The 27,367-nt window shown below is 44.7% G+C and overlaps 1 protein-coding gene and 1 long non-coding RNA gene across 2 annotated transcripts in view; both read right to left on the minus strand.

Annotated features, from left to right (window-relative positions):
- LOC136011837 (uncharacterized) overlaps nt 1-8,370 on the minus strand; it is a 35,903-nt gene extending 27,533 nt beyond the window's left edge. Inside the window, exon 1 of the long non-coding RNA XR_010611482.1 lies at nt 8,352-8,370. This is a non-coding gene — a long non-coding RNA (uncharacterized LOC136011837). The remainder of the gene's footprint in view (nt 1-8,351) is intronic.
- A 7,601-nt stretch (nt 8,371-15,971) lies between these two features.
- The window catches only part of LPP (LIM domain containing preferred translocation partner in lipoma), a 353,102-nt gene continuing 341,706 nt past the window's right edge, over nt 15,972-27,367 (minus strand). Inside the window, exon 14 of the transcript XR_010611484.1 lies at nt 15,972-16,048. The gene's annotated coding sequence lies outside the window, so the exon portion shown is untranslated. The remainder of the gene's footprint in view (nt 16,049-27,367) is intronic.

Below are 27,367 nucleotides of genomic sequence, written 5' to 3' on the forward strand. Positions count from 1 at the left end.
AGTTTTCTTGGCAGGCAACAAAGTTATCCTTGCTGGGTAAAGAAGGTGTTAATCTGCGCACTTGCTAGGGAAGAAATTAATATTCCCTGACCTTAAAAGAACTTTGAGGTTAAAACAAACCAAACTGAACCACGTACAGATTTCCTAGCGGCGGGGCTCCTCAGTGACTGGTACCTCTCCAGACAGACCTGCGCAGCACTGCATCATGGCCTGCGGAGAGTGGCGATCCCCCAGCACGCTGCCGCCACCCCTTCACGCCCGACCGCCCGCTCCATCGCCCCCCACCACGCTTCCGGCTCTCCGGGCACGTCGCTCCCAGGCAGGCCGATGCCGCGGCCGCTCCGGGCCCAGCCCGCTCCCCTCCGCCGGCCTGCGCCAGCCCGGGCTGGGCAGCAGAGGGCACTCGGGGAGAAGGATTGCCGTGAGAAGGGGCGGCCTGCCAGGGCCCGGGCCTGGGCCCGGCCGTGCGGGCGTGGCGGCGCGGAGCCGTCCTGCAGAGAAGGAGCCGTGCGCTCCGGGGCCGGCAGCGGTGGAGGCAGCCGAGATACTCGGTCTGTCGGGGGGGAAGGCTGCGGCTTCTGCCGTGCAGGTAAGGCTCAAGGTGCTGCCATCAACCAGAGCTGGACTGCCGGAGCCCCGCATCCTCCTGGAATCACCCCTCTTTCTCCAGGCTCCCCTTCCCAGGGCATTGCTACCAGGACTCGGTGTCACATGGACTGGCCATGGTAGAGGAGGGAATTGCACCAAAAGTCCTAAACACCAGGGCAGGGTACTGTCCTTTGACCAGTATGCTCCTGGGATGCAGCTCGTTTCCACTTCGGCCAACAAGACTCACCTGGAGAGACCCAGCTTCTGAAAGCAGCCCTCTCCCCTATTTCTCCCTATCCCAGAAGTGCTACTGCTTCTTTTAAAGTGGGGAATGGATTAAGAGCAAGGGAAATGAGTGTTTGGTAAAAAATCTCATGGGGGTCCCAACATAAAGGCACCAAGCACAGAAGTAAGCTGTGGGGTCCTTGGCCAGCCAATTATATGGCTTCTAAGGATGGATCTCCTCCAGAGAAGGTGAGGGATGGAAACAAAAGTACCTCTGACAATGTGACACCTTTCTTCCCCTCTCCCGTTACTCCACTAGCCTCCACTCTGTGATCTGCTCACTGAACAGCTACCAAGGGTTGTGGGAGACAGGGATTTTTGGAGATGCAATGCACTCTGCCTGCCCCTTGGCTGCCTTTGGCCAGGACCCCTATTTTGGGAGGACCTAGCACCTCCCAGCCTGCAGAGCCTTCACAGCCACTGGCAGACAGATTTGCTTTATTTCAAGTTGCACCAAGTTACGTGGGCTTCACCGTTTAGCTCAGGACCCTCCTTGTCCTCTCAGTTGCTGTTTTGCAGCACTGCATCCCTTCCCATGGAGGAGAACCAGCCAGCTCTGCCTGTTTCCAGTGCTTCAAACATAGGAAGGCAACTCATGAGAGATGGGATGGCAAGGAACATCGTCTACAGCTGTGCTGGAGGTGGCAAAGGGGGGTACATAGGTCCATGAGGCAATAGCAGCACCTAGTTCCAACTTGTGCAAAGGTTGCAGGGGGCTGCAATGCTGCAAAAAGGAGCTTCCTTTGAGCCCCTCTAAACACTAACGACAAGAGAAGCATACTGCTGGAAGTGACTGGTTTGCTCCAGTAGCCTCTTTACAAGCACCAAGGGACAGCTGCTCAGGGACCTGGGTTTTTAAAAGGCCACTTATAAGCTTTAATACTGTGCTGGGGGAGAGGGTAAGGAGAAGGGGGGGTCAGGGAGGGGTGTTTGCATTGACTGCTTAGGACTTCAAGCTGTAAACCTCTTCTTCCCTTGCTCATTGCCGGGACATTTTTATTGGTGAGATGAAGGGAGACAGAGCACAGCTCCACAACTTGCTCTTCTTCTAGAGGTTAATGACCCAGTTAGCAGCTCTTGGCTGCATTTCCCGACATTTTGCAGACATCAAGACCCTTCTCCCTGCCAAGTACATTCTGTTCCCTGGAGCTCAGCCAATGCATCTCAGATTACTATGTAATGCGACAAAGAGGGAGAGCTGGAGGTGAGGGAGGGGGCTGGAAGGGAGATACAGAAGCCGTTGGGAAGGGGGCAGGGAGAGGGTGGGAGAAGGGGAAGCACCATTTCTAAATTTAACAGTAGAGATGGAAATGAAGCTCCCAAGGTGCTTATTTGCTGGATAAAAAAGTGAATCCCAGGATAAATTGGAGTGATGCTTCTGGGAAACAGATGCAATCAGCAAATAATTCCCCCCTAGGGACTATGCAGGCCTGCGCTTCCCGGATCCACTAACAGTCAAGCTCCTGCTTCTGATGCCCTTGTGCCCAGGACAAATACTGCTAGGGAACTGGGGCAGCTTTTCTGAATGAGAGTCCAATATCCCAAGAACAGGGGCTAAGCCAGAAAAACGGGGAGTGAGGAGAGGGGAGGATGAAGTTCCTGCCTGGTCTTTTATTTATCTTTTTGCACACAGGGCAAAAGATGCTGTTTAGACGCACTGTGCTTGGTGAGCTTGACTACTCCAGATCCCATCACTTGCACAGTGAAGGGAGGAATGTCAGAACACAGGAAAGGCTCTGTCAGCAGGGGTTAACATGCAGCTCACAGAGTGGTGGGGCTACCAAAGCTATTAGTAGCAGGTGACTGCCATTGCTAGAGGCTAACAGGATCATACACTCCACATGTGCCTAAAAGCCTTTGCCCACTGAACAGTTTGGTGTCCTCTCCTGAGCCATGGGGGTCTTCCTCAGCAGCTCTGCTGAGATCCTTTGTCCATTACATGCATAGAGATGCCCTTGGCCATTGCAAACCTTCCCTCCCAGGTATTCTGTGCCATGTTTCTGATAAAAACCACATTGCTTTCTAGGTGGTTCATTGAACCAGAGACCCTCACATGTTGGAAGTTTGGAGTTCTGACCTGAGAGGACACTTTGCAGCCCCTCCTCTCCCAGGCTGGCATCTCCGTTACAGCTTTTCCATCCTGCCTATGTGCAGTATCTCCTGCTAGTTCAGCTGTGGACCTTGCTCACAGCTGCTCTGCTTCAAGCCAGACCTGCAGGTCCCTGGGCTGCTTGCACTGGCCTGAAGATCTGCCACAGCCTTTCTCTGCTTGGGGCACAGTCTTTGGCACATGGTCATGCCATTTATCAGCCTTAATCCTTGCAAGACCTGGGCTTCCTTCCTTCCCGCCCTCCTGTATCTGTCAGCTCCACTTGGTCCCAGCATATTCCTCACAGACGTGCCAGCCTTGGACTCTTTTCCCCCCAGCCCCACACTGCTGTAGCAGCTCACTCAGTGCCATTCCTCCTCTGCTGCTGATCTCAGATATAGCCATGCTTCTGCATCATGTTCCCAATCTCAACTCATTCCCCATCTCGTCCTACTTGTGCCGTATCTGCCTGCTCCCGTGTTGCCTCTCCTGCTCCAGCCTGGCTTCTCCAGGGCACAGCCTGCTGTTGTAGGCCACCAAGGTGGGGAGGTCTCTTCTGCTGCCAGCACACTTGCAGCTGGTCAATGGGACTGCTTATCTCTTGGGAGCAGAGCCCTCCCTCCTCTTCAGGAATTATTTCCTTTAAAGACATGAAACAGCACAAAACTGCCTCTTGCTCAGCTTCATCTGCCATGCAGGGGCTGGGTGCCGGGAGGCCACGATTGCTCACTGTGTTTGCCAGACATGGCATTAGGAGGATCTGTTACCAGCTGCAGCCAGAGAAAGAGATGAGTCGGGTTTACCTGCACCAGGAGTTGCTCAGGGAAGTCCTGAAAAAAAACAGATGTATTTCTGTGGAGAGGAACTTCCTCAAAAACCACAGTAAATGCCAGCATCTAAAAATCTGGCACTGTGCTACTTCACTGCTAAGCATCTGTCCTCAAGGCCAGCCCCACAGAGAGAGTCATCAGGGGCCAAAGCATCCTTTAAAACATAAGCCTAGGCAAACCACAAACATGCAACCCTACCGGCATCTAAGCCACACATCAGCCTCCTCCAAAGGACGAGAAGGTCCAGACACAGTCCTGCAATATAGGACAGCTGGGAGGAGGGCACAGTTGCAGAAAGGAAGGAGCAGCTCCTCCACAGGAGTACCCTTACAAGAGGAGCTGTGTGGAGGCATATATGAAGTCCAGTTTTCCAGCAAAGTTAGCCTTATTCTCTTTGTCTGGCTCAGATCCTTCCACAGCAGGTGCCTTGCTATGGAGATGAACCCACGTCACAGTGCACTGTGTTAGATGTTGCACAACCCAGCTTGAAATGGGAGCCCTGGCCCAACGCACCTGCCATTTTGCTGCCCAGCAGAGCTGTTTGCAAGTGGAGCAACTTTCAGGCAGCAGGGAGGGCACAGATGATGATGGCGTGCGAATGGGGAAGAAATCGCCAGAGGCATCTCAGCATCTGGAATACTTAAGTTGGGACAATTGCAATTTAAGTATTGCTGCTATTACTAATGCCGGTACAAGCATTTAAGTGCTTATGAGGATAAATAATAGCAGGTGGGTGACTGCTAAGTTCCTCCTACCTTCTCTTTCCCCATAGATCTGTGCTGGAGTAGAAACCATGGCAGTGAACAAGCATCAAGGCCAACATGTATAAAGACAGAGAAATGTTCCAGCCCTATTTATGGAGCAGGTCGAGCCAGGCAAGCACCAGCTGGGTCCTTTGTGTGACTTGTCATGAGTGGGGAACCTCATCCCAAAAGCTGAGAGTTTTTGTGGTTTTAGGGGCTAGTGAAGGCCTCACTCCCATTACAGCTGGCTCCTGAATTTATCAACAGAGACTGTCAGGCAGTTTTTGTGCAATGGCTACAGCCAGTCCAGGCTCAGTTTCTCACTGTTCAACATCACCCCCGGATCCACTCGCCAGAGGAAGAAGTCATGCAAGTCAAGTACTTTTTATTTGTCCAGCGTGGGCAGGGCAGGAGACAATAAGCTCAAAATGCATCAAGGAAGGTTTAAATTTGTCAGGATTTCTAAATGTCTCAACTAAAAAGCACTGTTAAGCACTGAAAAGATTGCCTAGGGAGACTGGGATGTCTGTATCCTCAAATGCTTTCAACCACAGGACAGAGGCAAACATCTGTCTGGGCTTGTTTGGGTCCAGCTGGTCCCATGCTGTGGCAGGGTATGGACCAGGTGACCTCTTGCTATGCATCTGACATTCTCATCCTGGTTTCAAGGCATGTTTGTTCAGCTTCCCTGTGTCACATGTAATCCCTTCCCTGTTGCTCACAGGATGCGTGGCACTCTGCTGAACCTGATGTTGAGCAAATTGGTCTGACTTGTGAAATCATATTTTCGTTTAAATTTGTATGAGTTTTGAGATATACATAAATGTATAGAATACCAGAGAATATTTATTAGGGTTGAAATTAACATTGATTGATTTGATTTTTGCTGATTAGGTAATTATGAGAACTAAAGGGGTAATCACCTTTTCAACGAGGAAATGAAACAATCATCCAGGATAGATGAGTCCTGAGTTTCTAATTTGAGTAGGGGAAAAAAAAACAACCCTACATGTGAAGACCAGAGAGCAATATCTATGCCATGTTGCCTCTCACTCTCCAAGCAGATATCGCTGCAACTCTTCTTGGCTTTATGCATCTACACAGTGCCTTGTGAGATTGAGCGTGGGGAGATGAAAGGGTTAGTCCAGGGACTAAAGCAATGCTGGGAACAGGTTTTGGCTTACTTCTTGCTTAGAGGAGGAAGAAGCCTTCCCTACAGCTCTCTGCCTCACCAGAAGTATAGCCAGATCTGTCAAGTCACTGACAGCTGAACATGAGGTTCACACGAGCAAGTCCTGCCTCACTCCCCTCCTTGGAGTTGTTTCTTGCACATCTGTAGTCCATCAGGGCTTCTCTCCCCCAGGGTGACCCCGTGTGCCGGACTTGTTTACTGACTGTTTGGGATATCCCCAGGGTTCACATCTGAGCGCTCTGGGATTTCTCCTCCAGCTAGAAACACAGGAAGAGCCCACTGAGTGCAAACCTCAGCCTGATACCCTATGATGGGCAATTGCAACCCCTTGCTGGCCTGTGTGCGTCTTGGACACAAGTACAATACCCTGACTCCTTTCCCCTGATCCCACCTGCACTGTGATGGAAACCAGGATGAATGGAGGCTCTGGAGAGCCAGCTACCATCAGTCCCTTAAAAGCAAAACAAACAAAGGCCTTTTCTCAGCTGCAGTGGCATGAACGGAGCTTAGTCCCCCTGGCCCCTCCAGGATGTGGCTGAGATATATCAGGGAAGAGCAGCTGTCAGCATGGATGTGCCTAAAATTAGCTCAAAGAGAAGGTTTCCTCCATTTATTTATTTATTTGCTCCTTAAAAGGCCTCTTCTTATTAGATGCAAATTCAGCACATCTTCAAGTGAGTACAAAGGCGCTGCTAATATTTTTCGATTACACTGAAGGGAGGTCACAGCACTTTGTGGTTGAACTTTTGCTTCATTCTGGATGTTCTTAGGTTAGAGGCTATAGCAATGGGGTGGCTTTTGGGATGCTTGGAGCAGGAATGTATTTGGAAGAGCAGTACTAGGAGAAGGAGTTTCAGCTGGTGAGTTGGTGTGCTGGAGGCCACGGTGACATTTATTTGGTGTTACAGGTGCCCCAGGAAGGAATAATGGAAAATGGATCTCTGACCTTAATTTGTGTCCTTTTAGACATACACCCCCCTCCAAAGAGTTTCTTCTTATACATAATGGCATTGTCTGCTTTCGTCTGTTTGCCAGCTTTTCCCTACCAGCCATCTTTCCCACCCTCTGATAACTTCAGGATTCCCTCACCAATTTCACTCCCTTGAACTAGAGGGAAAGGATTCAGGTGGATAGGTCTTAAAGGTACTAGATTCCATCCCATTTTTGTCAGAGAGAAATACCTCAGTAAAGCCTTTTGTAAGTAAAGTACTGGAGACTGAATTCGCTCCTTCTTAGCAAAGAATCCACATATGGCACAGATCCGTAGAAAAGCAGCTCAATCGCTTCTGCTGCTCAGGGGACCAGTTGTTAATTATAGAGCTCAAAAAACTTCATTGCATCTCCTCTGTTTGGCTCATGCCACGGGGATTGAAGTGGGAGTACCTATACAGACTTTCAGAAGTACCAAAAAGTAAAAAAAAAAAACAAAACAACTCAAACCCAAGCCCAGAAACTTACAGAAAAACAACTCAAAGTTTATTGTAATGTACCTATTCCATCCCACGTATCTATCGCAGAAAAATGCCATAACATTTCTTTGTGCATCTCCTGGAATGGGCCTAACAGGACACCAGCATCTGCCTTTGATTTCTTCCTGATACCTTGCTCTACAATAACCCACAGCCATTCAAGAGCTGGTTTCCTGAGGCTGCTGCCTTTGTGCTTACTTGCTGCTCTCCCAGCTGCCTGCTCTTGCTGCCTTTCATTTTCTACTCCGCTTTTAATATTTTTAGGTGAGGAATTGTGGTTGCTATTGCAGTAAAGCACTAGGCAAGACTGGGGCAGGTGGCTTATACTGCAACATGAAAAGATGATAGTTAATGAAGTGGTCAGTAAGTAGCAATAGCAACTACTATGGCTTGACAGCTGAAAATCACCCTTTCACACCATTATGCTATAATATAATAAATAGAATAGATGTAATATGGTCTAGCCTAGTCAAGTCGTGCAGTAGTCTTTGTCTACTGAGTCTACAAGTATTTGGACAAGTATATTTTCTTTGTACAAGCATAAGAGGCTATGCACTACAACTATGTTCTATCACAGCATAAATAAGAGTTGGGCTCTGAAGCGCTCTGACCAGACCCTTCCACCTGCAGCCAGTCTCAATAATGAGGGTACAGGAACATAGTTTCCAGACTGCAGCCTCAATTTTTTTTCTGATCGACCAAGTCAACTGGATGCACACACAAGCTGGACCTTGAGGACCTTATGGCTTTTTAATGAGAAGGTAAGAACTGTTTACACTTTGCATAAGCTTTTCCCTTGAGACAGTAATCCTGGTCAGGGCTAAAGAACTGCTAGAGCTACCTGCCTCCCATACCTTTATCCTCTTCTCCAGGAAAGTACATCAGAGAACAGAAAGTCAAGAAGCTCACAGTACAACTGGCTTTAAATAAATAACAATCCCCCCCTCCCCATATCGTTCATCTGTCTGCTCTGATGGCATCACTGTTGCTCTGAACAGCACTGCAAGTAGTACTGATTGCACAGCAGCAGCAGGAAGATGGGAATCATTAAAGAGACTCAGCCAAAGCCCTGTAATTAATTAGTTAGAAAAGCATCTTGGCATTATTAGAGAGGCCTCAGCAGAGGAAGCAACATCTCCATTCTAAAAGACTCACCTTTCACCAGAGCTGCTGCTGCAGTGTTTGACATTGTGCTGGTATAAACACAAATTAGAAGTCAGTATGACAGAGAGAGGAGTTGCTGGCAGGCTCTGCCCTTGGCCAGTACGGCATGCTGTGCCAGGAGGTTTCCATGCTCTGCTTGTGGGCAGATATCAGATCCTGGAAATGGCTCAGGTAGGGATGATTGCTACTAAACCAGGAAGACCCTGATTTCTGCTGTGATTAAAAGTAAGCCCAGTTTTCCCAGGGTAGTGAACAGAAAGCTGGTTATCCAGGTGTCTGTGATTAAAAACAGCCAGTCATACACAAAAATGTCACCCAAGGCACCAAGAACTGCTGTCTCCTGGGACCTAGACTCATGCAGGATGCTGCTGTCCCTGGCAAACATGCACAGCCTGGCTGCACAGAGAACTGGGCCATGCTCACAGCTGCATATTCATGGTATGCAAATGTTAAGATACTTGCAAACTCCCACAGCTGTCATCAGCACACAGTACCATGGCCATGAGCCCCATAGATGGAATAATACCCCATAGGGAGCAGCAGGATGCTGCAATATCTGCATGTTGCTGAAAATAAAGAGCATCAAAAGGAAAATGGAAACACAAGACTAAAATAGCCAGGATTGCTTTAAGGATTCTTAATTTCCTTTGGGGAAGGAGGCCAGGCAATGTGGCTAGTACATGGGGCGAGGAGGCAGGAGGCCTGGCTCTCTCACTGACCTGCCGTCATACCTTTGGCAACTCTCCTTTTTCCCATGTGCTAATTTTGCCCTTTCCCCACTTGGTATTGTCAGCCTGTAGGAATTCATAAGTCTTGAGCTAGGCCTCCGAACACCATGATTTTGGCTTAAAAATCAAGAGCTATAAGCATACACATATGAATTATGGGCCTTTTTAAATGGCCTTGTGGTTTCTGACTCTTCAGGGATCATATTTCCAATTGAGCGGGTCAGATTTTTTTTATTATGATTATTATTATTTTAAATGAAAGCCAAGAATTTCACATAAACACAGGGCTCTGGCAGCTTGAGCTGGCAGCGCTGCCCGCTCTTCATGTGTCCTGCCTACTTAGGCTGGGCTGTCACTGGCCATGTCTGCACAGCATCAAGCAAAACCTTCCCCATCTCATCTGGCTTCCTGCACTTCCCCAGGACAACTGACAACAAACAGCCATTCCCCCAGCTGTTTCCAATGAGGATGGTAAGTGTGAAAACCCCCCTGAGTTTGACCGGCATTAGAGAGCACAGGTGACCAACAGACTGGAAGTGATCCGAGAATAGGCTCTCGGGGAAGACTTTTTGGTCATCCTATTTTGGCCCTGCAGTTACAGCTTTGCCAAGATGTTTCAAGTGCTCTTCAAGGCAGCAGAGAAGTTAAAAACTGAGAACATGCATGTTTTTGCTGTTCTCTCTGCTGAGTTTCCATTGAGGTCCTGATCATCCTCTGGGCAGAGGTTTGAGTGAAAGATTTTGCATAGTTGAACTGCCTTGCCCAATCCATGATGCTGAACAACTCAAATCCCCCACATTTTACCTTGCGGATGTGTGGACATAACACGGGAAACTCCCTGTCTGAGTAGCTGTCACCAGCTCTGCAATGACAAGAAGCATGTCTTTGGCTCTCAGCTCTGAAGCTCATCTTTTTAAGTTCTGAAGTGAAGACATTCTCTGAATAAATGAACAAGCTGAGATCTTCAGATGAGCAACACATTCTTCCTCAGGTCAACTTTGCCGAGAAAGCATTTATTTCAAGAGAATATGGTTACTGCTTATAGCCGTTTGGACCCAGCCTGCTAACTCCTCTGCAGTGGCTGTAAATCTGGTGGTGGCTCAGTTTAAGGACCTCACAGATGCTATTTCAGACTGATATAATGTACCATAAATGGGATTGAAAGCTCCCATCTTTAGCAGACAAAGCCTTTCTGGTTCATTCAAACACTGAGGAAACCAACTATTGTGTATGTGCACAGCTGGGATTCATCCAAAAGTGAGTGATAGCCAAAAGAATTTACACGTTCCTTGGCTGAGGAATGTGTTGATTTCAGAAAGCAGCAAAGGTAACACAAGGATACAGGGAGACTCCCTTGCCTGGTATTTAGTATTTGACTCTCATAATTTTACTCACCTCAGACTCACTGTGAAAGAGAGCAGTCCCAGAAGGACAGAAGAGCTCTCCTATATATGATATTCCTGGTTTAGAGGTAACAAGGCATTTGGTCTCCATGGGATGGCAAACAAGTAGAAGCTGTTCCCATAGCCCCAGGTGGAATTTTAGTGGGTGCCATCAAAATCAGCTTGTGGGATACATTTCTGCAGAGCACTGTGTAGAACCAAGTGACTCCAAAAAGGTTTAGGGGTGCGATTCATCCGCTCTCAGTACAGGTAACAGCCACCATACCCACTGTATAACAATAAAGGTTAAAATCAAACAAGTACATCCAAAAGTGCACTATGGTGGGGGAAGCCTGCCTTCAAATTGTGAGACCATCTCCAATGAAAGGGGGTCGGGGTGAGGTCCCCTGGGACAGACCGCCACACCAGCAGTACAGTGGGTTACCCTTCCTGGCATCAGTACCAGGCAGGCCACGGAACGAGAGGGATTCTTAGTCTGATCCTGCCTGGCAGTTTCTGTGCAAAATGGGGCCAATTTGCTGGGAAGCTTCCCACCCCCACGAAGGGAAGAGGTGGGCCGAGAGTTTAACAAACATTTTGGTATTTGGAAGTCATTCCCAGCTCTCGTTTAACACACAGACTGCATTTCCCGTTGCTAACTGGCAGCAAAGAGCTCATCAACATTTAAATAAGAGGCTTGTTAATGCCAGCGTGAGGCAGGTTTGCATGCCAAGGCTGGCTAAGGTTCCGTGCCAAGGATTTTCTAAGAGAGAATTTCTCTAGGAAACTCCTTCAAAAGGAAAAATTCACTTCTGGTTAAAGAGAGTGAGGGCTTAATTTGAAGAGGTGTGGAGCTGGTTAAGTCAAATAGATGGTGCAAGAGCTGAAAGCCTGTGAAAATCAGACTTCAGCTTTTAAATCAATTAGCTGAAGAATGGCATGTGGTGTTTTTTAACTGATTATGCTTTCTGCAATGCAATAACTAAAGGAAGAAAAAAAAAGCTATGTGTAAGTGCCACTGACTAGTCCATTGATGCTAAATGTGTTAAGGTGAAGCTTTAAATACACCTGTAACCTGAGTGTGGGAATATTATTTCCTACAAATGGTTAAAAGCACCTTAGTACAGGGAGGATCTGCAGTATTTGGCTCTGTTTCTAGCTCTAAAATAAGTCCTATAAATTACAAACAATTCTTATGCTGGGACTGTGTTTTGAGCCTTCCATGTGGAGACTGAGCCTCCATCTCAGAGCCAGTGGAGAGGAAGGGTTCTGGCCCTGGCAAAGCTAGAGAATCTTGTACTATATGCCTCTATAGCATGGTTTATTGCCTTTCCTTGTTCTGTCATAGAACAGGAGTAATGTCCATGGTGTCAGAATATGTGCATGGTAATTGGCTTTTGCTGTAATTAAATGCCTCAGTGCCAGCGTTTAATCAGCCGCCAAAGCCGTTTATTGCCTCATATGCTGCTGCACCATGAGTATTACCCCTTAATTAGTTGCTGAAATAGTGATGATTTAGCAGCGTCTTTATATTTATACTTTAAGGCAGCAGATTCAGTCCAACATCAACAATATTGCAAGATAAAAAAGCAGCCCATTCTGCTATACAGTGATTTGGACATACTTATTTTTTCTTACCTTGTGGAAAACAGTGTCATCTCCCAGTGACACCTCACTGGAGGTGCAGTTAGCACTTTGAAAGTGGTTGCTTTGTCTCTGCTCCTCTCCAGGACTGACCTGTATTTTAAGTGTATTCAGTGTCAATAAAACACTGTCCCCAAAACCTCTCAGCAGTAAGGTAGACGTAGGCTTCTCTCACTGTGACTCACTTTTACGAGTGCCTGGATCTGGTGCAGCAGACTACAGAGGTCCCAACCTTCATCCCAAAAGCACCGTGAGGAAGAGCTCTTCTGTGTCACTGGAGGAATCATACTTTGTCTTCCATGACCATTGTAGGTTGTGACAGGTGACATTGGCATCCGAAGCAATTCTCCTCACAGCCCCATTCAAACTCCTCTTCCCTCCTTTCCCTGCTTGTTTTTGAAGCAGAGGTGGTGCTGTGTTATGCAGCCACTTGCCATTCTGGGGGGAATAGAGCTGTGAAAGAGCCCACTCATTGTGTCCATTTATTTTCTCCAATTTCAGCCATCTGAAAGCAAGAGATCTGGTCTATGCTGGTCTTTCAGAGCCCCTTGACAGATAATGGAGGTAGAGAGGCATCTCCAGAAAATAGTTAGAATCATAGAATCATAGAATAGTTAGGGTTGGAAGGGACCTCAAGATCATCTAGTTCCAACATCCCTGCCATGGGCAGGGACACCTCACACTAAACCATCCCACCCAAGGCTTCCTCCAACCTGGCCTTGAACATTGCCAGGGATGGAGCACTTACAACCTCCCTGGGCAACCCATTCCAGTGCCTCACCACCCTAACAGGAAAGAATTTCCTCCTTATATCCAATCTAAACTTCCCCTGTTTAAGTTTTAACCCGTTACCCCTTGTCCTGTCACTACAGTCCCTGACGAAGAGTCCCTCCACAGCATCCCTATAGGCCCCCTTCAGGTACTGGAAGGCTGCTCTGAGGTCCCCACGCAGCCTTCTCTTCTCCAGGCTGAACAGCCCCAACTTCCTCAGCCTGTCTTCATATGGGAGGTGCTCCAGTCCCCTGATCATCCTCGTGGCCCTCCTCTGGACTTGTTCCAACAGTTCCATGCTGACACCACCAGAACTGTCAGTTCATCCCGACATAAAAAGTTGCCTAAAAGACATCAGAGGAATGACCCTTTGGACGTATCCATCTTTCACAGAGGGAGCCCTGCAGCTTGCTTACATTGGACTATTTTCTCCCGAACTATTAGAAACAGAAGTGATGAACCCTGCCCAGAAAACCAATGCTGTCTGCTAAGACAGGCACTGGGGACAGATTCTCCAGCTTTCCAAGATTCTTTCCAGCTTTGAAAACCCCAATGGAAGCTTGTTTACAAAGCCCCCAAAATCTTCTCAAAATTGACTTGAAAGCAAGTCGTCCTTGCTCTGTAATAAACCTCCATTTGTGACACAGGGATAGGCATACAGCAACTTGGCCTAGGTACATTCAAGATAAACACATAAGCCCCAGCTTTGTTTAAAGCCATGTGGTTAAATCTACAGTAGCCATGGTTGGAGATAGCCATTGCATCAGAACACAGCTGTACAACTGCTTCTTCATTTGACCAGAACACCACCAACAGAGCAACCTGAGCGGCTGCCAAATAGCCTCCACAGCCTCCATTCTGCCCTAAACCACCAGTACAGAGAGCCTTGGCACCTGGGGTTTAGATACACTTCACTCCCAAAGCTTTCATTGTCTTCAAAGGATTCTCGTTGCCTTTAATTGCAAGAAAAGCAGCGCCAAACTGTCAAATTAATAGCTCCCCCACCCTTGGCCCTTGCCTCTGGCCCCTGGCCTGCTAATGCATTTTGATATGCAGGTGGACAACATATCCTTGGAACTTTTCCATTGTAACAAGTTTAGGAAAAAATACCTTGTGCTATAAAGGAAGTAATATCGAGTTTGGAAAACGATATAGCAGCTTGAATGGACTTGAAAGCCTACATCATCACACTCCCTTTACTGCCAAGACAAAACCTGTCAGACTCCTGTGTCCTGTAGGAAAAAGCTGCAGAGTTCATTCTTTCCTGAGAACACAGGCCCTTCCTAAAATTCGCTGGGAAAAGGGGGAGGAGCTGGGAGTGAAGCTGCTGCTTATGCCTCTTCCCGTGGCTATCAAAGCATCCCCTGACAATACATAACCTACTAAAGAAGTCCTTCGCATTTACTGCAGGTGGGAAAAGAAATACGAGATTCAGTTTGCAGCCAAGAATATTTAGTCTGGACAGTAGGAAAGACTGTCCAAGGGTAAAGACAATGCTGCCCAGGGAGGTTGTGGGTTCTCCTTCTGAGGATGTCTTCAAGGGGACATTATATCAAATTTTGTTGGTAGTGACAAATAGGGGATGGATTTAGCTGTACTGCATGCCTTGGAATCTTTCTACAACTCTGTGAAAAACAGTTTTAAGAAAACTACTTTTGATGATTTGGAGAACAGTGTTCATCTCATTTAACCCTTAAAGATACATAGAATCATAGAACAGTTAGGGTTGGAAAGGACCTTAAGATCATCTAGTTCCAACACCCCTGCCATGGGCAGGGACACCTTCCACTACACCATGTCACCCAAGATTCCGTCCAACCTGGCCTTGGACACTGCCAGGGAATATTGCTAGCACCCACATGGACCACAAGAAGTACGTAGTAGTCAGCGAAACTTATTAGACCAAGCAGCCTCTCAGCAACATACCTGATCTGAGCCCCTGGTAGGCAACACACCTCCCTCGAGACTGGGCCAGGCAGACAGATGGTGTCTGTGTGCCTTTCAAAGTACTACTTAGACCTACCGCTTTCTCCTGGAGCACTAGTAGTGATCCTCTTTGCTGGTGCATCAGCAGGATGTTCATTTGTCAAGGTTTGTGTTTCCTCATTAGCCCCCTGCAAAGCGGTTCTGGGTGGAGATGTCAGATTTTGGAAGAAGCCCCTTGCTTTTAATGGTCCTCTTTTTTTTTTTTGGTGGGTTTTTTTTTGGTTTTTTTTTTTGTTTGTTTGGGTTTTTTTTTTTGGTTTTTTTTTTTTGCTACTAGCTCCCAGCTTCCTGGATTAATGCTCTAGTGTTGAACACATCTTCTCTGGAGCTACTTACCTCAGCAAATCAAACAAAACAAGCCTGTCTCAGATGCTCACCTAAATATGGCAGAACTAGAGGGCCAGCTTGGACAACAAAGCCGTCTTCCAGGCTGTTCAGTTCATTGATGAATGATGAATCCCATCTTGAAGACAACCTGTGCAGCTCTGCACACATTTCTGATAGCAAAGGACTTTTAATAAAAAGGTCTAAGGATAGAGAAGGCAGAAAAACAGAGGCTATTAAGCAGGGTCAGATATTTAGCAGGTAAGAAATGGTAACAGTAAAAGATTACCAGGATACACTGGATTCCCCACCACTTGAAGCTTTTCAGTCAGGGAAGGTGTTTGGTGAGGGTTTGGTGCTGTGCCAACTTCTCTGACTGGAGAGGTGAAGGTCGTGCTGTGTGGTGGTCAGTGGTATTTTTGAAGCAGATTGGACTGACCAGGAACAATCCTGATTATTTACTGAAATGACAGCCTAAAAACAACTTCCTAGAAGAGGTGGGCTTTGCAAACCACTCTTCTCTGTACCCTCCCCAGAATAGTCTGAATAACGTTCCTCCTTTCAGCTGCAAAGCGAGGTGCTTGGCTCTGCTGTCACCTGGTCACAACTCAAATTTGAGAATACTTGTGGGCAACCCCCAGGTATAACGCACCTCTGCACATTACCTCATAGTTTAAGGATGGAGCCGTCTCTACTGCAAAGGTGCACATTTGTAAGAACAGCACAAAATTCATGAAGAGATGGCCAGGACAAGCAGGCATATCCTCTCTCCTGTGCCGTATTTCTACCATCCTTGCTTCACCCAACAGTGAAAGAGGTTCTTGAATTAAGTATGTATAGTGGAATTTTGAACCTGGGAGAGAGAGATGGAGGATATGAAGTACAGTTGCAGGTGGAGGTTGGGAGAAAGTAAATACCATTCAACTAAAAAAAAAATAATTTCACACGCTAGCAAACAAAAATGAAATTTATATGGAGTTTATTGGATTGGTAAAATGTAATAAAAAAGCATTTGTGATACTTCTTCTGCAAAGAAAAAAGGCATCTGGCGATTTTGCATATTTATTTTCCCTTACAAAACATTAGAAAAGCATAACTGAAAAAGGATAACAGCTGAAAGAGTAGAGCAAAGAGGAAAATACATCTCAATATAATTGGATAATGCGTAATAAAAATACAGAAAACACATGCTTAAAACAGCTTTCATTCTCTTACTGTAAAAAGTCATTTTATGTGTTGAATAAAAAATATATGCCGGTTGCTCTGAAAATTGTAGTTTAGAAGAGGTAACTAGCTGAGAACAAAATATATATATCTATATATATTTATAAATATAGAAAATGTGTATATGCTGCATCTGTCCTCAGAATAAACTGGAATAAATGGGTTTCAATTCATGCACACAAGTTACCAGAGAAAAAAAACTTCATATTTTACTCAGCGGACTGATCCTGTAAGGTGCTGATTGTATTTCCTGAGTGCCCTCAAAGCCCTACAGAAGTAGTCAGTACAGAGACGAGTGGCCTGATGGGCTCAGTGACAAGCCAGGCTATTCAGCAGCTCACCAGAGGTGCATTCAGCAACTCGCAGGATTTGGGAAAACTCCATTGGCAGCCGGATTGGGCCCCTCACAGACTTGGGTAGTTGTTGTGCTCAGCAAGGGGTAAAACTCTGGTATCCCCAAGCTCTGACAGGTAGGAGACCAGTACTAAAAGCTCAAGTAATGTTACTTCATTAGGATCTGAGGGCATGGATTGTACAGCAGAAGACATGCCTCATGTAAGGAATGCCTCCTTGTGCCCCTTTCTTGCCCAGATACCTAGGCAAGTGATTCACATTTAAAAGGAAGAGGCTTCCCACGTCACTGAGAGCCTCTGTCTGCTGGTGCAGGGCAAGGAGAAGCGTGGACAGTCACGCTCCCTCCCAACTGCAACAAAGGCAACAACGGAAACCTTCTCTTATCTCAAGGGCTAAACCAACAGCTACCATAAAACTGAAATACCACCTCAAACCTGGCTTAGTCATCCACTATGAATTACTGCACATCCAATAAACATCATCACCGGTGAACCCAGAGCAGACAGACCTACAGTTGGCAGGGATAGGCCAAAGCATAGCAGCTACATAGGGCAAATACATTCTTGGGGGCACTCCCTCCTTGCAGTTTCAAAGAGCTAAGCCAATCTCCCAGTCCTAGGGGGGTTCACCATGGGCATTTAGCCAATAGGAATTGTTATGGAATGACCCATGTGTGATTCAGACCTCATTACATCAGCCCACGAGTAAAGCTAGTGTCAGAGATTAAGCTCTAAAGTACAACAAACTTCTGCTCTTTGTTCTGAGTGGGAAAGTGCCCTTAACGAAACTGCAGAATAAGAACTCCTAGTCTATCATTTGACTAACCAGAGGGAAGGCACTGGGGGAAGCCCCCCAGTCTCTCTGACAGTTCAAAACACAAGCCATGGCATAGGAAACTAGGACCCTGAAGTAAGCTGAAGTCTCACCAAGGCAGATCCTGTCTAGCAAGATTGTGAGAAAGTCCAAGCATACCTTTGCTCTGCCCATACCTCTGCCAGTACTCAGTCCTTACTCTCCAGAGGTAACAGCAGAGGTCACAGTGGTGCAATACTGAGCATTAAAACATCAAACCTCAACCTTTGCTGCATTTCCAATAAGTCTTGCATTTCCTCTCTGACCACAGCAGGAAAAAGTTTCCTAAAACATGATTTTGAGGATTGAAAGTGAGAGCACATCATCCTTTTTAATACAGTAGCACCAATGAAACACCCAGGCTTTGGTTCACCTTCAAATTTTCTCTTCTAACTTTATATAAAAAATGAGTAACAGAACTCATAAGAAATAATATTGAATGAATAAAATCTTCAATATATGATTGACTTTGTAGTTCTGGTAAGACAGACACTCGAGGAGATATACCCAAGTACCTACACTACTGAGCAGTTGCCTACCAGACAATGAGGTGGGTTAAGTGAGATGACAAGCAGTGCTGATGGGATAAGCCATTGCTTTGCTTATCTCAGTGGAGAAGAGATGCTTAAAATTAACCTCTTGCTTCTCTTCTACATCATTCTCATAGTTCCCACCACTGCTTGGCACTATTTCTTTGCTGCTCATAAAGGAGCACCACAGGTCTCTGAAAAGGCACATAGTGAAGAAAAGTGGAATGTAACTTCTATAAAGACAGTTAGTAGCCTACTCTTCAGCTTGCTGGCTCTTCTGCTGAGATGCTTGTCAGGTGCTTAGCTACTTAGGTATTAGGCATATTAGAAATACTACTTTTTAGGTGGATAAAGCAAAGAGCAAATCAGGTTCAGGTAACAAGGCAGAAAATGTCCATTTGCCAAACCAAAATGGGTTTCAAACCCATACAGAACTGTCAGTAAAGCACTGCCAGATGTAAGAAAAGTGCCCCAGTTCTGTATTTTCAATGGGTACCATCTCAACATAGTTGAAACGAAAACCACAACCTCCAGCTGTGCATTTTAGTGCGAACTGCTCTTATATCATACAACCCTGAATGAAACATCAGCACAAAGGTAGCCTAATTGGATCTTCTCCTCCCTCCCTGCAAATCCTAATCATTGCACACAATCCCATAGCTAATGGCAGAAAGAAAACACTTGTTTCTGGCAAAATACTTGAACTAGGAAGACAGGATCAAACCCTAGTCTGGACACAAACTCACCACAGGGAACAGCTCTCACTACAGAGAGGATGAATTGGACCTTGCTTCATTAGCAGGCCTTCCTTGCTCCCATGCCACAGCAGTGTGGCAAGCTGCAGATGGAGCAAACGTTTGCAGAGGAGGTGCTGGGCTCTGGCTCTAGTTAAGGCAACACTTCAGAGGGTGGCATTTTTTCTCCCTGGCCACCACCAAGGAAGACAATAAAAGCAACAAGAAAGTATACTGAATGGCCATTCAAAAATTTAAATTTCAAATTCAAAGATTTCAGAATTTGTTTTGAAATCTGAGCACTTTCCCAAACAAAGGTATTCCTCATCTAGAATTTGTATTTGGGAAAACTCTCTATACCAGAACTGGAAAACAGTCTGATTGCATTTGCTGGTTCTGAACTCTAGGTGATCTTTCCTAGACAGAGCTCTTAATATTGTTTTAATTCAGCGCTCAGACTTAAATGGCTCCATACCACATAGGGACCAAAACAACACTAGGACACAACAAAAGATGAGTAAAAAGAATGACACCATAAAACGCACATGGTCCTGACTACCAGAAATGCTGAATAAGCAAAGGTTCTATGGAACTAAATTAGCACGAGACATAGGAACAGTAATTAAAAAAAAAAAAAAAATCAGAGCAATTATGTCCTTTATTTTTTGCCCTTTACTATTTTCACCTCTCTGTTCTCACGGATGAAGGGGGGCAGGCCAGTTCTTTTTCCTATTCAAGTAGGCTTTGCTCTCTGGGTTGTCACACTCCTGGCACAGACCTGTGGAGACAGGACTTCCCGCACTTCAGGGGAATGCTGAAGTGGGCCTATTTTTTAAACATCAAACTATTCCTGTTCACTGTACGCTGCTTCCAAAAATAAAAATAAAAAAAAGCATCCGAGTCTTTAAACAAGCGGACAGACCCTTTAAAGTTTCATAACAATGTTTTAAACCTGGGGTAGGAGGGATGGGAACACAAATACATTTTCCTACTTATGGTAAATAATGAAACCCATGTTTCTGGATATGAAATGCTGGGTAATAACAAATGAGAGGTCTGTTGCTGAGCCCGTTCTGCCAGCCAGCCCCTGTGAGAAAAAGTGAGAAAGGGGTTGCTGGTTTTTCCTTGCACTGATTAACTTAAAATGAAAGGAGGGGCAATATACGGGAAGGGGGTAGACATGTACATGGCATGGAAATGACTTGCCTGGAGCAACCACAGTAGCAGGCAAATACAACCTGTCTCCTTATTCCCTTAGCCCTGTTCCCAAAACTAGTTTGGGAATGAACTGGGAGAAGGGGAGGAGGGAGCAGCAATTTGAACATGGCAGATGCTCCAGTTTAAGCCGTATCTTCCCAAAGAGGAACTGAGGGTGGGGGCAGGGGAGATGGCTATTATTAATGTCCTTCCGTATATAGCAAAGCAGACATCCTGCATAATGGTACACAATACATCAATAATAGCCCAAGAATAGCTTCCTACCATTTTTTTCCCCCTGACAGTTAGAAACATAAAGAGAAAAATCAAGCTGCTGAGATAAATAGCTGAGTCTCCACCCCCACCTCAAATTGCCTTGGCATATTTTAAGAGATAAATGGTTCTATGAGAAATTTAAATAGCTTTCTCTTTTCTTTTTTGGCAGCTGCAGGAACTGGGTCAGGTGTAGAAATTATTAATTTCGAAGCCTGAAAAAAACATGCTTGAAACTAAGGGTTTTCTTGCTTTAAAGAATCAACTTTCTTAGAAGTATAGTTATTAAAAAAAAACCAAAAATAATTGAGGGTTTTTTTTTCTTTTTTGAGAAGTCAGACCAAAAATAATTAAATAACAGTGCAAGATGCAGAAAAGGGACACTTTGCATAACCGTTTAATGGATATTAGAAGTATACATAATGGATTGTTAGTATTTCATTGCATAGAGTATAGCATTTGCACAATGGCTTTTGTTTCTCTCAGTCAAACATAGCACTGGGAGTATGCCTTGAAGAAAAAGACGGGGGGCACCATTCTGTACTTTCACCCTAACTTTAGTGCATGTTTCCAAAGAGACAAGAGATTACTGTCATGGTGACCAGCACCAAACACTTTCACAAGGTGCCCATTTACTTATTACCAGGTCTCATGACTGACACCCTGGTGAGACGATCTGCTTAAGGCCGTGCCTGCTGGTGTGCAGAGCTGGTGAACCTGGCACTGAACCACATGTAAATCACTGCCTTCTCTTTTCCACTCAAGTTACCCTTGCTTTACACACCAGTACTAGGATTTCTAGCCCAGCTTCTCTGCATGATGCCAAAAGCCATCTCCCTCCTCATGCCATATGTGGAAGGATCTTTCTGCAACCATAAACTGCTGAATCTTACAGAAAAGAAAAATCAAATCCTGTAGAAACTGCTCTGAACAAAGAAATGCTGATACATAAACTCCCTCACAGGATAGTACATTAGTTAAGACCTGTAAAAGGTTCACATTTCCAGTCCTACAAAGACTCCAAGATCTTGAAAGATACCCAGCTGGCATGCAGCCCGCTCCCTCCACTGCACAGCTGGTAAAACCCGCCATGTTCCTTGTGTTCTGTTCCGTGTCCCAGATCAGGTGGATACCTGAGAAGGAGAAGGACTCCCTTGTTTAGGCTCGCTGTACCTCCACGGGGCTCATGCCTTGTGTTCTACTTCCCTTAGTGACCAATTAAAAATTTAAAAGATGACAAAGACACAGATGTAAACAGAACTGTGGTGCCTAGAAAGTCAGAGCACAGATAGGATCAGAAGACAGACTGTAATTACAGGCCCTGCTACTTATTACATAGGCTAGTTGGGCTACATGAGCCTTCAGTGGAAACTTCCTGTGTAATTAATAAAGGAGAAACAGAATACTTTTGCAATCACTTTTCTAGCTTTCACTGTGGGGGTCCAATCCTGCCATCCTGGATTAGCGCTAATCACAGACAATCTTTCTCTGCATAAACTGAAGGCATCTGTTCTGTAAGACTGAAAAAAAAAAAAAAAAGAAAGAAAAAAAGGATAAAACCCTCATTGCAAACCTACACCATGCAATCAAGAAGGAGAGGAAATCGATCCTGAAAACTCCTACTCAGATCGTAATCTGACAATGTTTTCAGGCATCTGGCAAAAAGGAAGAAGAAAGAAGAATGCTATGAAATATTTAAAATCCTACTTCTGTCAGGAATCCATGAGAGGGGAAAGGTGGGTTTGAAAGGGCTGCCTTATTTGTAAGCCAAAACCTGAAAGCACCACCTTCTGCACGGGAGCACGAGATGCCCTTGGCCCAAGCCAGAGGAGTCCTGAGAACAAGCACCAGGTGCTGATTCAACAGGGACTGGCATGGCAAAGTCAAGGCTGTGTGTGAGCAGGAACAAAGAAGCTGTCCTGCACGCCATGGTGTGTACCATGGGATATCAAGGGTAAGGCAAACGGGAGAGCTAATGTTACAGTAAAATAGCTATGTGTTTGCAGCCCATAATTGATCCTCTTTATCTAAAGCCTCTGTCAGATTTTCAACAGCATGGGTAACAGGACATACCCAAGCAAGGGCTTCCCTAATAACACTTCTCTTACTGCTGAGACTCTTACTGAAAAGGGACATTCAAGGAAGGGAAAACTGCCCTGTGAGATATGAGATGCACTAAAGGTCCCATCACTTCGCTCCTGCACCCAGGATCTGGTCCTTTCCATTCTTACAACCCCAGTGGTGTGGAGAACCTTTGCATAAAGATCTCAGCCAGGCCTGACCGCTGGGGTGACCCCAAACTGCATCACAGAATGAGGCTGGACATACCCAGCCGCCATAAAAGGGGGAGCAATCAAGCAGACATTCGGGAGTTAATGATGCTCAGCTGTGCCTCTGCCTTGGTCACATCCATCTGCTTGCTATACAGTTCCAGTAGAAGCTATAAAAGACTTCAGGACAAGCACTGGGCATACAAATGGGATCAAAATGGTCCTGAAATGCAGAAACAAAGGACACTTTGGAACAAAACTGGCACAGCCACAATCCCCACAACGGTTGCGTAAGATATAAAGAAAGAATCCTTAGAATGTATGTATCAAAAGCCATTTTATGCAGATTTTTCCTTCTGAATATTTAAAACATGGTGAATATAAAACTTCAGAGATTCTTAATATGTTCCAAAGCCCCACGGACCTTTGAAATGCTAGCTCATCAATATGCAACATCTAATCTTGTCCAAAAAAAAAAAAAAGAGGGGAGGAGGGGAGGGAAGAAAACCTATTCATTCTGTACACATAGAGGTTATGGTGAGAATCCCAAGGAAAAAAATACTTCCAGCATCTTATGCAATAGGTTAAATTTACTCTGGTTGGGAAAGTTTCACTTTCTGTAAGAGAGAAAGTGCCTGTACATGCATTGCTGCTGGAAGCTTCTGAAGTGTGAGGCTGAAACTGTGTAGCTGGATTACAGTAAGTAGTTTATTAAAAAAACCCAAGGCTTGTGGCTTTGCATCCTGTTCCAGTCCAATGTAGTCTCAGGATCCCCTCTCCAAAGCCCAGCAAACAGTGCGCCACCTAAAAATCCATTCTAGTCCAAAATGCTGTGGTTGAAATGGTTTTGCTTGTTTATAAAGTTTAGTGTTTCGTATTGCTTGCATCTGACCTTCAGCAGAAATAAAAGCTCAGTTAAATTGTGCAAATATGTACCAAATGGGAGCAAGGGAAAGCAGCCAAAAATACTGCATGAGCTTTTGCAGGGCTGCAGCCTTTTAGGAGCACCAGTGAGATGAACTGGATGAGAGGCCAAATTGATTTAGGCTCCAGGCAGGAGCTTAAAACACCATGACATCCAAATTCACAAAGAAAATATTCTGTTACTGCAACCCCAAATTTCCTGCACATGAAAACACTGTTTTCTTTCATCTTTAGGAGATGCTTGTTCTCTAATCCGACATTTAAAAACGAACAAACAAACAGGAGTCAGCTGACAAAGGATTCTTGCTGGTGAATGGAAGTAGGTCACTGAGTATTTTGCCTTTTCAGTCTGGCTTAATATTAGTGTTGTACACAGAACAGTAACAAAACTGCACTGGAGACAGGGAAAGACTCTAATTTTGTCTTTTCTATGAAAATTAGCATTAACATTCTGCATTAATGTGAAATGCCACCACAGTACCCAATATCTGGTTAATTAAAAAAAAACAACAAAACAACAACCACTAAAGCAAGCAACACACTAAATTAAACAACAAAAAACCCTTACTGGTCAGCCTGCATTTAAAGACCTCTAAGTATGAGCAATTGGGCAGAGAGGAATTTTCCTGAAGGAACATAAAAGAAAATGAAAGCTCCACATACAAGACCAAATAAGATCTTCTGTCTCTCACCAATGCAAATTCTGGCTGCCCTTTTACACAAACATATTAAACGAATAAAACTGGAGGAAAAAAATAAAAGGGGTAAACCTAATATATTTGGTTTTGGAGAAAAAAAGTATTTAAAAACAAACAAACTATCCTTCAAACCAATTTCTTCATGATAAATCCCTGCAATCATGTGGTTCTAAATTACATGGTTAAATATGACTGAAAAAGTAAGGCACAATTTCATAATCGCTTTAAAAGCAATAATTATAATCATTCTCTTTGCTATCCATGTGGCAGGCCACTGATACTATGGATGTACAAAACTACTTGATTAAAGATCTGGAAAAGTTTTTCCAACTCCCGGCTAAGATTCACAATACCTCTGTTAAGCAAGGAACATACCATCTTCAGTGCAAAGATGACTGACTGCATGTTGAGCAAATGGAAAAAGGGGGAACAAGAGCTAGTTGCAGACAAAAGGAGGCAGAGGCAAAAAAGTAGAGACATCCCAAGTGCCATGTTCCCCATGGGGGACTCTAACCCCTGGAAAAGTAAAGGTAATGCCACCACCTGGGGCTTCTGTTTCCTTCCTCATTTTCTAAAATATCTCAATGTGATGAGAAATGTGGACAAACAGCAAAATTAAAACACAAGTGTGAACTGAATACTCTTGATACCAGTGATCAACCCCATTGCTTCCACATGTATCATGAAGCCAAAGGGAGAAGAAATGCAGCCCAGCGGGGTATACACAACAGTGCTCAATATCACAGCCGGTATTTCCACTCAGTTGTAGCCTCACAGTCACCTTGTGTGTGAGTGTGAGTGTATGTGCCAGAGTGGTCTTCAAGTGTTTGAGCTTTTTTTCAGATCAGAGAATTTCAGGCTGAAATGAGAGTCGTTCCACAATATCCACCAGGAAACCTACCGAAGTTATGGGTTTTCTCTTTGATTTTTAGATGCTGGGTGAATGTTGTAATTTCACAAGTCTACACTCTCTCATTGCTCAAATGCCAGCTGGGCAATTGACTGTTGCAAACTCAAATGTGAAATGCTGAGGAAGCCAGGCAGTATTTCTAGAAATGTGACAAGTCCAGACGGGTATATGGGGAGGAAGGTCAATCAGTACCTCTCGATCTTCACGGCAGTTGCCATAATGTGCTTATATTCTTCAGTAATTTCAGAGGGGAGAAACCCAAAGCAGAAATTGCAATTGCCACAGAAAAAGACCCTGACACTCCCCATAGCCAGCCAGTCTATGGCTTTAAGGTGGGAATGAAAACTGAACCCAATAGAAAATAACAGTTATTTTCAGAAGAGTCATATTATTCAGATTTTTTTAACAAAAAAACCCCACTGCCTTCAAAATTAGCAAAACTCATTAAAAATAGGGAAAAATATTTTGTTAAAAGCTTCAAGGTTGTTGTGCTGTTTTTTTTTTTTCGCTAGGTCCAATATTGAACCATTTCCCAAGAATACATGTGGTTGTTTTTAAATAGAATTTTTATCCAAAGAAGTTTTCAAAATTGTCACAGGAACTTTAATTTACCAGCAGAAGAAACCCAAGAACTACAAAATAAAGCTGAGAAAGAAGACATGTTTTTTTTTTTTGAGATACGAAAATATTTGTTAACAATTCTGAAATTTATTTAGATAAAAATTCAATATGGTTTTAATTGTAATAGTAACCCCTTCCTTCCCCCAAACCAACCCAAAACTTGTTTTGAATAACTCTGCAAAATGAGAGAATTTCTTATTAAAAAAAATGGCCCTTCTCACATCACAAAATTTAATGTAAAAATTGTAACCAGCTCTCTCTGGAAATAGTGTTCTCACAGCTCGCTCCTAGTTTGCACTGTACTAACCTGTAGACAGTACTAAGTATTCCTGCTATCTTTTGACAACAAGCCCTCAATTACCACCACTAGTGTTTTCTCATGGGAATTGCAGCATAGTGAGTCTCTTCAGCACATCTCTCTCTGACAGCCCTGACTTACAGTACTGAAGTTTATACAAGGTGTAGTCAACCTAACTCAGTGAACAAATAGCAAATCAACACGCTGAATCAACTGCAGGAACTAGATATCAAAAGAAAACAATTACAAACTCAAATCCTTTCTGAGCCATTCAGCTAAAGCACCAGGTGTCTAGCACTTATCCGTGATGCTGAAGGAAAGCAAAGACAAGATTTCTCTCAAGGACCTTCTCTTGGGTCCTGTTATCGCTTGTTTGCTGGACTTTCTCAAAATCAAAAGGAACTAGCATTTATCAAACCTATAGTAGGCTTGGATGACCATGGCCAGGCAGCAACCGCAACAGGCCCAAAGAGCTTTCAGTATGGCTTGTTGCATACTCTCTTCAACAATCACCATTTCTCTAAAAGACACTTTTTTTCTCATTCTTATCAGGCACATTTTACCGATAGGCAGAAAACGAACTTAAGGCCTGTGTCTCACGAAAGTCTCACTCCTGCTGTCAGGATGAACTGTATTATGTAGAGTTCACTATGATACACACTTCAGTACTCGCGCACCTCTATGATTAAGTCATTACCCAAGTGTTTTGCAGCCATGATAAAAATCTAAGAATTAAAATATTAAAAAAAACCCCACCAAAACAGAATTAAAGGTGCATTATCTGATAGACTAAGGTAATGAGTGTGGCTTTCTGTTTTCAAAAGCAATGTTCAGGCTATGATTAAACTAAGTGACAATAAAACCATCATATTCACAAAATATTAGTATTAGCCTTGGGGATATGCTTAAGGATTGGGCTGTAACCAAGGCAACCCAATCTTCTGGAGAAAGTTTAAGTAGACAGTTTTAAAGCCATGGTACAAAGATCCAGTAAATTTGGCTGTAGGGCTACTTGTGACGTATGGAAAGTACCACAGCCACTGAACACAAAGCATTGATCTTGTAATAACTCCTGTTGTCCAGATGTTATGCTGGATCAGCTACCATGCACCCTCCTGAAGTTGGCATAAGAGTGACACAGAAGCCATTTCATGAATTCTGGGTAATTTGACAGAAATTTGACTGCGCCCACATCCTACCCAGGTCAAGTATGTCTGACTGGGTGATACAGAATTAGTCTGGTATTAATGGCTGTAGATCCACGGCTTATGTCGCACCATGCAATGG

The sequence above is a fragment of the Lathamus discolor genome, chromosome 3 (genome assembly GCF_037157495.1).
Source record: "Lathamus discolor isolate bLatDis1 chromosome 3, bLatDis1.hap1, whole genome shotgun sequence".
Classification (NCBI taxonomy): domain Eukaryota; kingdom Metazoa; phylum Chordata; class Aves; order Psittaciformes; family Psittacidae; genus Lathamus; species Lathamus discolor.